Below are 13,430 nucleotides of genomic sequence, written 5' to 3' on the forward strand. Positions count from 1 at the left end.
ACAGTATTGAATAATAAGACCCAGAGTTTCATCATCCAAAACTTTGGGATTTTCGGTTTTTGGGTCCTAAAAGAATAAAATGAACAAAATGGTATAGGAATAACTTGTTAGGTGCTAACCATGAGTGTAGACAGTAGGATCTTATTTCTCTAATTCTAGAGCATTTATTTTTCTGGAATGTTCTCCTTTGCAGTTTGTCCTTATTCCAAGTTACCTTTCAAGTCCTTTCTTCCATCCTAGAATTGCAAGCATGAAGTACGTATTCTGATCATGCCTGAGCAACCAAAATAAGACGTACTACAGTTTACACAGAACTATTTTAGCTTTTTAGATTTTTTCTTGCAGACCTATAGAATAGACTTGTCCTGACTCTCCCAGATTCTAGCTTCCTGTCACTCTTTTCTGCTTGTAAGTCCCATAAACTGTGTAGAAGGTACAGCTGGACCATGAAAACAAAATCACTGTGTTCTGAAATTCTGCCTCTGTTATTTCTTTCTGACTTTGTCATTGTGTCTTACATTGGCCATTCCTGGGAACCAATGGTATGTATTTGGTTCTTTCAATAAGACTAAGCCTCCTTTGAGACTTCCCTAGTGGCACAGCTGTTAAGAATCTGTCCCCCAATGAAGGGGACATAGGTTCGATCCATGGTCCGGGAAGATCCCACATGCCACGGAGCAGCTATGCCCATGTGCCACAACTACTGAGCCTGCATGCCACAACTACTGAAGCCCGTGCACCTAGAGCCCATGCTCCGCAAAAAGAGAAGCCACCGCAGTAAGAAGCCCGTGCACTGCAACTAGAGAAATCCTGTGCGCAGCAACGAAGACCCAACACAGCCAAAAAATAAAAATAAAAATAAAATAAAATAAAAGACTAAGCCTCCTTACTCCTTCCCTGTCTTGTGCTGTTCAATCCTCCACCGACATCTTCAAACTTTTCTTGCTGTTATACAGGAAGTTATTCACCTGAAAGTGTCACCTCAGTGTAAATGTTACCGCTGCCAAGAACTATGAAAAGTCTGAGCTTTTATCCTATTTGCAAGCTAATGATAGCCTGTCACAGTTTCATGGATGCTTGCAGATACGAGACTCCTGGGTCAGAGACAAAGGATCTTATTACTCATGGCACAGCAGGAAGCTTGAACTTCATGTTCACAATGTTCCTCTTGCACCGTGAGGCCCGTGGGTGTGATACGGAGTAGCCCAGGTGGACACTCCAATGCAGTGCATCTGTCTCATGGCTGAGAAGCCCTGAGTGTTTAAAGGGAGTTCAGGGACCAAACTTTAAAGGAATTATTCTTTTGAAGGGGACTGCTAGCAAACCTGCCCAACCTTTGTCTGGAGTACTGTGCCCCAGAGGAAGACTCTATATCTTCCAAGGCTGTTTGCTAGACAAATGTCTTTCAAAAGATAGTACTGAAAAAACTCTCAATGCCTCTGGTCATAAGACATGCAGAAATGCATGAGACCCATGGAGAATTGTCTTCTAACAACTGCTCTTGTTTAAAAAGTGTCCCTTTGTAGATAAGAGGGTATGTCTATCTACTATAAAGCAGACTAGCTTTGCCTAGGTTTAGAAAATGTTATAGAGCCATTCATCATTAGCTAAATTATATACATACATTTTATAATTATTTACTTATTGAAAATGTGTACAAATAAACACTTTCCAAGAGATTATTAAAAAACAAGCAACAAAATAATTATTTCGGGCATTTACCAAACAGAACAAATAAAACAACATACCTATTAAAAGATTAAGTAAGATGTGGTTTAGAGAACTGTGCTCATATATGTAAGAGTTTCTCTGGGAAAATAAACACCAATTTAGGCCAGCTTTCCCAAAGTTCGTTTTTAAAATACAAACTCCAGTAGCTGATACTGGATAAAAGATTTCATAGTTAAATAATTTGTGGTACATGCAACTTTCTCCAGTAAGAATCCCAATGTAGATTAGCATATTAAAGGTTCTGAGACGTCCTGATATGAGAAAATTGGTTTTATTTTGTTTACATCTACATTATTGTGATTGGTTTGATAATGAACCCATGGTGTGTGTGTGTGTGTGTGTGTGTGTGTATCTGACACAAACCTTCTGCAGAGCACACTCCAGGCGTTGCCAATTTTATTTATTTGTTTATTTATTTAACATCTTTATTGGAGTATAATTGCTTTACATTGGTGTGTTAGTTTCTGTTTTGTAACACAGTGAATCAGTTATACATATACATATGTTCCCACATCTCTTCTCTCTTGCGTCTCCCTCCCTCCCACCCTCCCTATCCCACCCCTCCAGGCAGTCACAAAGCACCGAGCTGAGCTCCCTGTGCTATGCGGCTGCTTCCCACTAGCTATCTACCTTACGTTTGGTAGTGTATATATGTCCATGCCTCTCTCTCGCCCTGTCACAGCTTACCCTTCCTCCCCCCCATATCCTCAAGTCCGTTCTCCAGTAGGTCTGTGTCTTTATTCCTGTCTTACCCCTAGGTTCTTCATGACATTTTTTCCCCTTAAATTCCATATATATGTGTTAGCATACGGTATTTGTCTTTCTCTTTCTGACTTACTTCACTCTGTATGACAGACTCTAGGTCTATCCACCTAATTACAAATAGCTCAATTTCGTTTCTTTTTATGGCTGAGTAATATTCCATTATATATATGTGCCACATCTTCTTTATCCATTCATCCGATGATGGGCACTTAGGTTGTTTCCATCTCCGGGCTATTGTAAATAGAGCTGCAATGAACATTTTGGTACATGACTCTTTTTGAATTATGGTTTTCTCAGGGTATATGCCCAGTAGTGGGATTGCTGGGTCATATGGTAGTTCTATTTGTAGATTTTAAGGAACCTCCATACTGTTCTCCATAGTGGCTGTACCAATTCACATTCCCACCAGCAGTGCATGAGTGTTCCTTTTTCTCCACATCCTCTCCAGCATTTATTGTTTCTAGATTTTTTGATGATGGCCATTCTGACTGGTGTGAGATGATATCTCATTGTAGTTTTGATTTGCATTTCTCTAATGATTAATGAAGTTGAGCATTTTTTCATGTGTTTGTTGGCAGTCTGTATATCTTCTTTGGAGAAATGTCTATTTAGGTCTTCTGCCCATTTTTGGATTGGGTTGTTTTTTTGTTACTGAGATGCATGATCTGCTTATAAATTTGGGAGATTAATCCTTTGTCAGTTGCTTCATTTGAAAATATTTTCTCCCATTCTGAGGGTTGTCTTTTGGTCTTGTTTATGGTTTCCTTTGCTGTGCAAAAGCTTTGAAGTTTCATTAGGTCCCATTTGTTTATTTTTGTTTTTCTTTCCATTTCTCTAGGAGGTGGGTCAAAAAGGATCTTGCTGTGATTTATGTCATAGAGTGTTCTGCCTATGTTTTCCTCTAAGAGTTTGATAGTTTCTGGCCTTACATTTAGAACTTTAATCCATTTTGAGCTTATTTTTGTGTATGGTGTTAGGGAGTGATCTAATCTCATACTTTTACATGTACCTGTCCAGTTTTCCCAGCACCACTTATTGAAGAGGCTGTCCTTTCTCCACTGTACATTCCTGCCTCCCTTATCAAAGATAAGGTGACCATATGTGCGTGGGTTGATCTCTGGGCTTTTTATACTGTTCCATTGATTTATATTTCTGTTTTTGTGCCAGTGCCATACTGTCTTGATTACTGTAGCTTTGTAGTATAGTCTGAAGTCAGGGAGACTGATTCCTCCAGCTCCGTTTTTCGTTCTCAAGACTGCTTTGGCTATTCGGGGTCTTCTGTGTTTCCATACAAATTGTGAAATTTTTTATTCTAGTTCTGTGAAAAATACCAGTGGTAGTTTGATAGGGATTGCATTGAATCTGTAGATTGCTTTGGGTAGTAGAGTCATTTTCACAATGTTGATTCTTCCAATCCAAGAACATGGTATATCTCTCCATCTATTTGTATCATCTTTAATTTCTTTCATCAGTGTCTTATAATTTTCTGCATACAGGTCTTTTGTCTCCTTAGGTAGGTTTATTCCTAGATATTTTATTCTTTTTGTTGCAATGGTAAATGGGAGTGTTTTCTTGATTTCACTTTCAGATTTTTCATCATTAGTGTATAGGAATGCAAGAGATTTCTGTGCCTTAATTTTGTATCCTGCTACTTTACCAGATTCATTGATTAGCTCTAGTAGTTTTCTGGTAGCATCTTTAGGATTCTCTACGTATAGTATCATGTCATCTGCAAACAGTAACAGCTTTACTTCTTCTTTTCTGATTTGGATTCCTTTTATTTCCTTTTCTTCTCTGATTGCTGTGGCTAAAACTTCCAAAACTATGTTGAATAAGAGTGGTGAGTGTGGGCAACCTTGTCTTGTTCCTGATCTTAGTGGAAATGCTTTCAGTTTTTCACCACTGAGGATGATGTTGGCTGTGGGTTTGTCACATATGGCCTTTATTATGTTGAGGAAAGTTCCCTCTATGCCTACTTTCTGCAGAGTTTTTATCAGAAATTGGTGTTGAATTTTGTCAAAAGCTTTTTCTGCATCCATTGAGATGATCATATGGTTTTTCTCCTTCAACTTGTTAATATGGTTTATCACGTTGATTGCTTTGCGTATACTGAAGAAACCTTGCATTCCTGGAATAAACCCCACTTGATCATGATGTATGATCCTTTTAAAGTGCTGTTGGTTTCTGTTTGCTAGTATTTTATTGAGGATTTTTGCATCTATGTTCATCAGTTATATTGGCCTGTAGTTTTCTTTCTTTGTGACATCCTTGTCTGGTTTTGGTATCAAGGTGATGGCCTCGTAGAATGAGTTTGGGAGTGTTCCTCCCTCTGCTATATTTTGGAAGAGTTTGAGAAGGGTAGGTGTTAGCTCTTTTCTAAATGTTTGATAGAATTCACCTGTGAAGCCATCTGGCCCTGGGCTTTTGTTTGTTGGAAGATTTTTAATCACAGTTTCACTTTCAGTGCTTGTGATTGGTCTGTTCATATTTTCTATTTCTTCCTGATTCAGTCTTGGCAGGTTGTGCATTTCTAAGAATTTGTCCATTTCTTCCAGGTTGTCCATTTTATTGGCATAGAGTTGCTTATAGTAATCTCTCATGATCTTTTGTATTTCTGCAGTGTCAGTTGTTACTTCTACTTTTTCATTTCTAATTCTATTGATTTGAGTCTTCTCCCTTTTTTTCTTGATGAATCTGGCTAATGGTTTATCTATTTTGTTTATCTTCTCAAAGAACCAGGTTTTAGTTTTATGGATCTTTGCTATTGTTTCCTTCATTTCTTTTTCATTTATTTCTGATCTGATTTTTATGATTTCTTTCCTTCTGCTAACTTTGAGGTTTTTTTGTTCTTCTTTCTCTAATTGCTTTAGGTGCAAGATTAGGTTGTTTATTCGAGATGTTCCTGTTTCTTAAGGTAGGATTGTATTGCTATAAACTTCCCTCTTAGAACTGCTTTTGCTGCATCCCATAGATTTTGGGTCATCGTGTCTCCACTGTCATTTGTTTCTAGGTATTCTTTTATTTCTTCTTTGATTTTTTTCAGTGATCAATTCGTTATTAAGTAGTGTATTGTTTAGCCTCCATGTGTTTGTATTTTTTACAGATCTTTTCCTGTAATTGATATCTAGTCTCATAGCGTTGTGGTTGGAAAAGATACTTGAAACAATTTCAATTTTCTTAAATTTATCGAGGCTTGACTTGTTACCCAAGATGTGATCTATCCTGGAGAATGTTCCATGAGCACTTGAGAAAAATGTGTATTCTGTAGCTTTGGGATGGAATGTCCTATAAATATCAATTAAGTCCATCTTGTTTAATGTATCATTTAAAGCTTGTGTTTCCTTATGTATTTTCATTTTGGATGATCTGTCCATTGGTGAAAGTGGGGTGTTAAAGTCCCCTACTATGAATGTGTTACTGTTGATTTCCCCTTTTATGGCTGTTAGTATTTGCCTTATGTATTGAGGTGCTCCTATATTGGGCGCATAAATATTTACAATTGTTATATCTTCTTCTTGGATCGATCCCTTGATCATTATGTAGTGTCCTTCTTTGTCTTTTCTAATAGTCTTTATTTTAAAGTCTATTTTGTCTGATATGAGAATTGCTACTCCAGCTTTCTTTTGATTTCCATTTGCATGAAATATCTTTTTCAATCCCCTTTCAGTCTGTATGTGTCTCTAGGTCTGAAGTGGGTCTCTTGTAGACAGAAAATATATGGGTCTTGTTTTTGTATCCATTCAGCCAATCTGTGTCTTTTGGTGTGAGCATTAATCCATTTACATTTAAGGTAATTATCAATATGTATGTTCCTATTCGCATTTTCTTAATTGTTTTGGGTTTGTTATTGTAGGTCTTTTCCTTCTCTTGTGTTTCTTGCCTAGAGAAGTTCCTTTACAAGTTGTTGTAAAGCTGTTTTGGTGGTGCTGAACTCTCTCAGCTTTTGCTTGTCTGTAAAGTTTTAATTTCTCCATCAAATTTGAATGAGATCCTTGCTGGGTAGAGTAATCTTGGTTGCAGGTTTTTCTCCTTCATCACTTTAAATATGTCCTGCCACTCCCTTCTGGCTTGCAGAGTTTCTGCTGAAAGATCAGCTGTTAACCTTATGGGGATTCCCTTGTGTGTTATTTGTTGTTTTTCCCTTGCTGCTTTTAATATGTTTTCTTTGTATTTAACTTTTGAGAGTTTGATTAATATGTGTCTTGGTATATTTCTCCTTGGATCTATCCTGTATGGGACTCTCTGTGCTTCCTGGACTTGATTAACTATTTCCTTCCCCATATTAGGGAAGTTTTCAACTATAATCTCTTCAAATATTTTCTCAGTCCCTTTCTTTTTCTCTTCTTCTGGAACCCCTATAATTCGAATGTTGGTGCGTTCAATGTTGTCCCAGAGGTCTCTGAGACTGTCCTCAGTTCTTTTCATTCTTTTCTCTTTATTCTGCTCTGCAGTAGTTATTTCCACTATTTTATCTTTCAGGTCACTTATCCGTTCTTCTGCCTCAGTTATTCTGCTATTGATCCCATCTAGAGTATTTTTAATTTCATTTATTGTGTTGTTTATCGTTGTTTGTTTCATCTTTAGTTCTTCTAGGTCCTTGTTAAATGTTTCTTGCATTTTGTCTATTCTATTTCCAAGATTTTGGATCATCTTTACTCTCATTGTTCTGAATTCTTTTTCAGGTAGACTGCCTAGTTCCTCTTCATTTGTTAGGTCTGGTGGGTTTTTATCTTGCTCCTTCATCTGCTGTGTGTTTTTCTGTCTTCTCATTTTGCTTATCTTACTGTGTTTGGGGTCTCCTTTCTGCAGGCTGCAGGTTCGTAGTTCCCGTTGTGTTTGGTGTCTGTCCCCAGTGGCTAAGGTTGGTTCAGTGGGTTGTGTAGGCTTCCTGGTGGAGGGGACTGGTGCCTGTGTTCTGGTGGATGAGGCTGGATCTTGTCTTTCTGGTGGGCAGGTCCACGTCTGGTGGTGTGTTTTGGGGTGTCTGTGGACTTATTATGATTTTAGGCAGCCTCTCTGCTAATGGGTGGGGTTGTGTTCCTGTCTTGCTAGTTGTGTGGCATAGGATGTCCAGCACTGTAGCTTGCTGGTCGTTGAGTGAAGCTGGGGGCTGGTGTTGAGATGGAAATCTCTGGGAGATTTTTGCCATTTGATATTATGTGGAGCTGGGAGGTCTCTTGTGGACTAGTGTCCTGAAGTTGGCTCTCCCACCTCAGAGGCACAGCACTGACTCCTGGCTGCAGCACCAAGAGCCTTTCATCCACACGGCTCAGAATAAAAGGGAGAAAAAAAGAATTAGTAGAAGTAGAAAGAAAGAAAGAAAGAAAGAAAGAAGGGAGGGAGGGAGGCAGGCAGGAAGGAAGGAAGGAAGGAAGGAAGGAAGGAAAAAAAGAGAAAGAACGAAGATAAAGTGAAATAAAATAAAGATAAAATATAATAAAATTATTAAAATAAAAAAATAATTATTAAGAAAACAAAACAAACAAAAAAAACGGACGGATAGAACCGTAGGACAAATGGTGGAAGCAAAGCTATACAGACAAAATCTCACACAGAAGCATACACATACTCACAAAAAGAGGAAAAGGGGAAAAAATCATAAATCTTGCTGTCAAAGTCCACCTCCTCAATTTGGGATGATTCGTTGTCTATTCATGTATTCCACAGATGCAGGTACATCAAGTTGATTGTGGAGCTTTAATCCGCTGCTTCTGAGGCTGCTGGGGATTTCCCTTTCTCTTCTTTGTTCTCACAGCTCCCAGGGCTCAGTTTTGGATTGGGCCCCGCCTCTGCGTGTAGGTCGCCGGAGGGCGTCTGTTCTTCGCTCAGACAGGACGGGGTTAAAGGAGCCGCTGATTCCGGGGCTCTGGCTCACTCAGGCGGGGGGGGGGGGGGGGGGGGGGGAGGGGCACGGCGTGCGGGGCGGGCCTGCGGCGGCAGAGGCCTGCGTGACGTTGCACCAGCCTGAGGCGCCATGCGTTCTCCCGGGGAAGTTGTCCGTGAATCCTGGGACCCTGGCAGTGGCGGGCTGCACAGGCTCCCTGGAAGGGGAGGTGTGGAGAGTGACCTGTGCTTGCACACAGGCTTCTGGGTGGCGGCAGCAGCAGCCTTAGCGTCTCCCGCCCGTCTCTGGGGTTCGTGCTTTTAGCCGCGGCTCGCGCCCGTCTCTGGAGCTCCTTTAAGCAGAGCTGTTAATCCCCTCACCTCGCGCACCAGGAAACAAAGAGGGAAGAAAAAGTCTCTTGCCTCTTAGGCAGGTTCAGACTTTTCCCCGGACTCCCTCCCGGCTAGCCGTGGTGCACCAACCCCCTGCAGGCTGTGTTCACGCCGCCAACCCCAGTCCTCTGCAGGTGCTCCGACCGAAGCCCGAGCCTCAGCTCGCAGCCCCGCCCGCCCCGGCAGGTGAGCAAACAAGCCTCTCGGCCTGGTGAGTGCCGGTCGGCCCTGATCCTCTGTGCGGGAATCTCTCCGTTTTGCCCTCTGCACCCCTGTTGCTGTGGTCTCCTCCGCGGCTACAAAGCTTTTCCCCTCCGCCACCCGCAGTCTCCGCCCGCGAAGGGGCTTTCTCGTGTGTAGAAACCTTTCCTCCTTCACAGCTCCCTCCCACTGGTGTAGGTACGTGGCGGGTTTCTTGCCTTTTGGGAGGTCTGAGGTCTGCCAGCGTTCAGTAGGTGTTTTGTAGGAGTTGTTCCACGTGTAGATGTATTTCTGGTGTATCTGTGGGGAGGAAGGTGATCACCGCGTCTTACTCTTCCGGCATCTTCCCGGAAGCCTCCGGTGTTGCCAATTTAAAGTGATCAAGATTTACTAGGTTACTCTTTTCTCTTTCAGCATAGGCTATTTTTTTTTTTTTTCGGTACGCGGGTCTCTCACTGTTGTGGCCTCTCCCGTTGCGGAGCACAGGCTCCGGACGCGCAGGCTCAGCGGCCATGGCTCACGGGCCCAGCTGCTCCACGGCATGTGGGATCTTCCCGGACAGGGGCACGAACCCGCGTCCCCTGCATCTGTAGACGGACTCTCAACCGCTGCGCCACCAGGGAAGCCCCAGCATAGGCTATTTAAAGTCTGGGAACATACCTTTCAATTTGATTTATTTTGCAAATTCACATTCAAACACTACATTTTTATTGGGCTTGATTATCTGGAAATGTTGTTAACTTATTCTCAGTGTCCTTCTGCTTTCTCTGATCTATTTATAAGGTCAGTCCCTGAAGTTTAATTTTTGTATTGATGAGGAAATGTGCTTAATGTTACAGGATTGATTACAATGAATTTGAAAGCCACGCAGAGGAAATCTATTCCCATCAGTGAATTTGTTTTTCAACTTTTTACGAAATAGTCTAGAAGTGAAACTGCAAAACAGTAAACATAATGTTATCCCAACGTTATGTTCATTATAATTGTATGTGAAAAGTAATGACTTATTGATTATAAAAATTAGAATTCTCTAAATGAAACTGTAATTCAAATGAAGTACTGAAAGTAGTAAATATTGAGATTTGAGTAGAGCCATCCAACTACTTAATAAATCACAATAAAGATAAGCATCTGATATGTATATGTATGGATGATTCACTTTGTTGTGCAGCAGAAACTAACACATTGTAAATCAACTACACTCCAATAAAAATTAATTTTAAAAAGATAAGCATCCATGTGTATTCTCTGCACTTCTAAAATATATGTTAAAAAAACCCCATCAATTAGTTATTGTAAAGTACTCTAATTTTAATATAAATGTATTTATACCACTTGAAGCTCTTTCCACATAATCTCAGTTTAAAATAGCTTGATTTTTCCCCTATTCGATAAAAGATAAAACACACCTCAGGACACACAATAATAGGGAAAAAAGAGCAATATCTTTTTGCATAGAATTTTAAATAAATGATGATGGCTTCTTTTTATTATGTTTCCTTCTGATATTTTTAAAGAATAAGCTTTATTGATGAACAATTAAACGATAAAATTAATCAACTTAAATGTATAATTTTGACAAATGTATACTGCTAAGTAAGCATCACCACAATAAAAATATAGAGCATTTTTATCATCCCTAAAATCCTCTTATGACCCTTTGCATTCAGTCTCTCCTTTGCTCTGGACGCTGGAAACTCTTGATCTTTGCATGACATTAGTTTTGTCTTTGTCATTTGGCCTGTAGGTTCTCTGTGTCTGGCTTCTTTCACTTGCGTTGTTCATTTGAGAATCATCTATGCTTCAAGTCTTTCAGTATTTCTTTTTGTGACTGAGTAGTAGTCACCTGTATAATTATACCATTTGTTTATTCACTCATTACTTGAGGCATATCTGGTTTGTTTCCAGTTTGGAGCTATTATGAATAAAACTGCTATGAACCTTCAGGTATATCTTTGCATGGCATATATTTTCATTTTTCTTAAGTAAATATATAGGAGTGGGATTTCTGTGTAGTATGGTAAATGTACTTGCAGCATTTGTAAGGAGCTGCCAAACTATTTCGCATAGTAGCTATAGCAAGTTTCATTTTATTTATACATTGAAGCAATGTAAGAAAGTTCAGTTACTCCATATCTTCAATAACATTTGGTAGCGTTAGTCTTTAATTTTAGCCAATTTAGTGGGCATTAGTAGCGATTGAATTTCTTTAATGACTGATGATATTGAGCACCTATTGATGTGCTTATTTGCCGTTTGTATATCTTCTTTTGAGAAGTGTTCACATGTTTTGCCCAGTCTTTATTGGATTCTCCTCTTAACAAATTATGACTTATTTTGATATTCTGGGTAAAAGTGCTTTATCAGCTGTATGTTTTGAAAATATCTCCTCCAAGAGTGACTTACCTTCTTTACAGTGTGTTTTGAAGATTTCTTTTGTAGATGTTCTTTATCAAGTTGAGGAAGTTTTTTTCTTTTTGTAGTTTATTGACAGTTTTTGATATGAGTATGTGTTGAATTTTTTCAAATGCTCTTTCTGTATCTATTGAAATGATCATGTAGTTTTGCTTTTTTTTTTTTAACATCTTAACATGGTGAATTACATTGATTTTTGAATGTTGCATTCCTGAAATAGATCCCACTTGGTCATGGTGCATTGTCTTTATATATGGCTGGATTTGATTTCCTAATATTTCATTAAAAATTTTTACCTCTATGTTTATGAAAGATCTTCAACTGTAGTTTTCTTTTCTTGTAATATTTTATTGTCTTGTTTTGGAATCGGGATAGTGTTGGTCTTAGGGAAATATTCCTTTCTCTTCTGTTTTCTGGAAGCTTTGGTGTTATTCTTTCCTTTCATGTTTGGGTCAATTTACCAATAAGGTCACTTAAGCCTGGAATTTTCTTTGTGGGATGGTGTTTAAACTATAAATTCAACTTCTTGAATAGGATATAGGTCTTTAACATTATTTCTTCTTGAGTGATTTTTTTTTGTCTTTCAAGGAATTTTTCTATTTTATCTAAGCTGTCAAATTTATTAGTATAAATATGTTTATACTATTTTCTTATTATTCTTTTAATTTTTATAGAATCAGAAGTGATGTCACTTCATTTAGTCTTGATATTGGTAATTTATATTCTTTCTCTTTTTTTAAGATAACCAGCTTTTGGTTACACTGATTTTTTCTCTATTGTGTGTCCTGTTTCTATTTCATAGTCCCTTTTCTTATTATTGCCTTTCTTCTGCTTACTTTGGGTTTAATTTCTTAGATAATAATTTTTAGACCATTTTTCTTTCTTAATATAAGTATTTAAAGCTATGAGTTTCCCTCTAAGCACTGCTTTTGCTACATTCCACAGATATCAAATGTTGTATTTTCATTATCATTTGTTGAAAATATTTTCTCATTTTCCTTATAATTTTTTTTGACCCATGGATTATTTAGAAGTGTGTTATTTAATTTCCAAATAGTTGGTGATTTTTCCAGATATCTTTTTAAATTTTTAGTTTAATCTTGCTGTGATCAAAGAATATACTTTATATGATTTTGGTCTGTCTAAATTTATTGAGATAAATAAATTTATTGTTTTATAACTCAGAACATGGTCTATCTTGGTAAATGTGTTTCATCTACAGTTGAAAAGAATATTTATTCTTCTGTTTTTTTTTTTGTGGTACGCGGGCCTCTCGCTGTTGTGGCCTCTCCCACTGCAGAGCACAGGCTCCGGAGGTGCAGGCTCAGCAGCCATGGCTCACAGGCCTAGCCGCTCCGCAGTATGTGGGATCTTCCTGGACTGGGGCACGAACCCATGTCCCCTGCATCAGCAGGCGGACTCTCAACCACTGTGCCACCAGGGAAGCCCTATTCTTCTGTTTTTGAGTGGAGTTTTCTATAAATATCAGTTAGGTCAAAGTTGATTGATAGTGTTATTCCTCAAGTCTTCAATATTTTAATGATTTTTCTCTCTACTTGTCATTTCAGGTACTGAAAAAAACATCATTGACATATCTAACAATAATTTTGGATTCATCTGTATCTCTCTTTCGTTCCATCAATATTCACTTCATGTATTTTGGAGCTCTGTTATTAGGTATGAACACCTTTAAGATTGTGTTGGACTGACTGTTTTATTGTGATGAAGTATCCCTCTTAATTACTGGTAATATTTATTGTTCTGAAGTCTAGTTTGTCTGTTGTTAATATAGCCACTCTGGCTTTCTTTAGATTATTTTTCTTGGTATATCTTTTTCCATTCCTTTATATTTAATTTATCTGAGTATTTATATTTAAAATCGGTTTCTTGAAGCTAGTGTATAGCTGGTTTTGGTTTTTTATTAAATCTAACAATTTCTGTCTCTTAATTAGTTTTTAGACCATTTATATTAAATGTAATTATTGACAAGTTTTGGGTTAAATCTACCGTCTTGCTAGTTGTTACCTATTTGTCCCATCTGGGGTTTTTTGGTCATTGTTTTCTCCTGTTTTTCCTGCCTTCTCTTAGATTAATTTTTCATC

At 38.4% G+C, this 13,430-nt stretch overlaps 1 long non-coding RNA gene across 13 annotated transcripts in view; it reads left to right on the forward strand.

The window, feature by feature from the left end:
- Window positions 1-8,451: 8,451 nt before the first annotated feature.
- The window catches only part of LOC109552827 (uncharacterized), a 166,004-nt gene continuing 161,025 nt past the window's right edge, over window positions 8,452-13,430 (forward strand). For 10 of the 13 annotated variants that reach the window (XR_012324933.1, XR_002179723.3, XR_012324939.1 and 7 more), the window contains exons 1-2: window positions 8,452-8,898; window positions 12,897-13,005. This is a non-coding gene — a long non-coding RNA (uncharacterized lncRNA). Of the gene's footprint in view, window positions 8,924-8,948; window positions 9,112-12,896; window positions 13,006-13,430 lie in introns of those variants that run through there. The other 3 variants (XR_012324935.1, XR_012324938.1, XR_002179724.3) reach the window with 3 other exon arrangements.

The sequence above is a fragment of the Tursiops truncatus genome, chromosome 12, assembly GCF_011762595.2.
Source record: "Tursiops truncatus isolate mTurTru1 chromosome 12, mTurTru1.mat.Y, whole genome shotgun sequence".
Lineage (NCBI taxonomy): Eukaryota > Metazoa > Chordata > Mammalia > Artiodactyla > Delphinidae > Tursiops > Tursiops truncatus.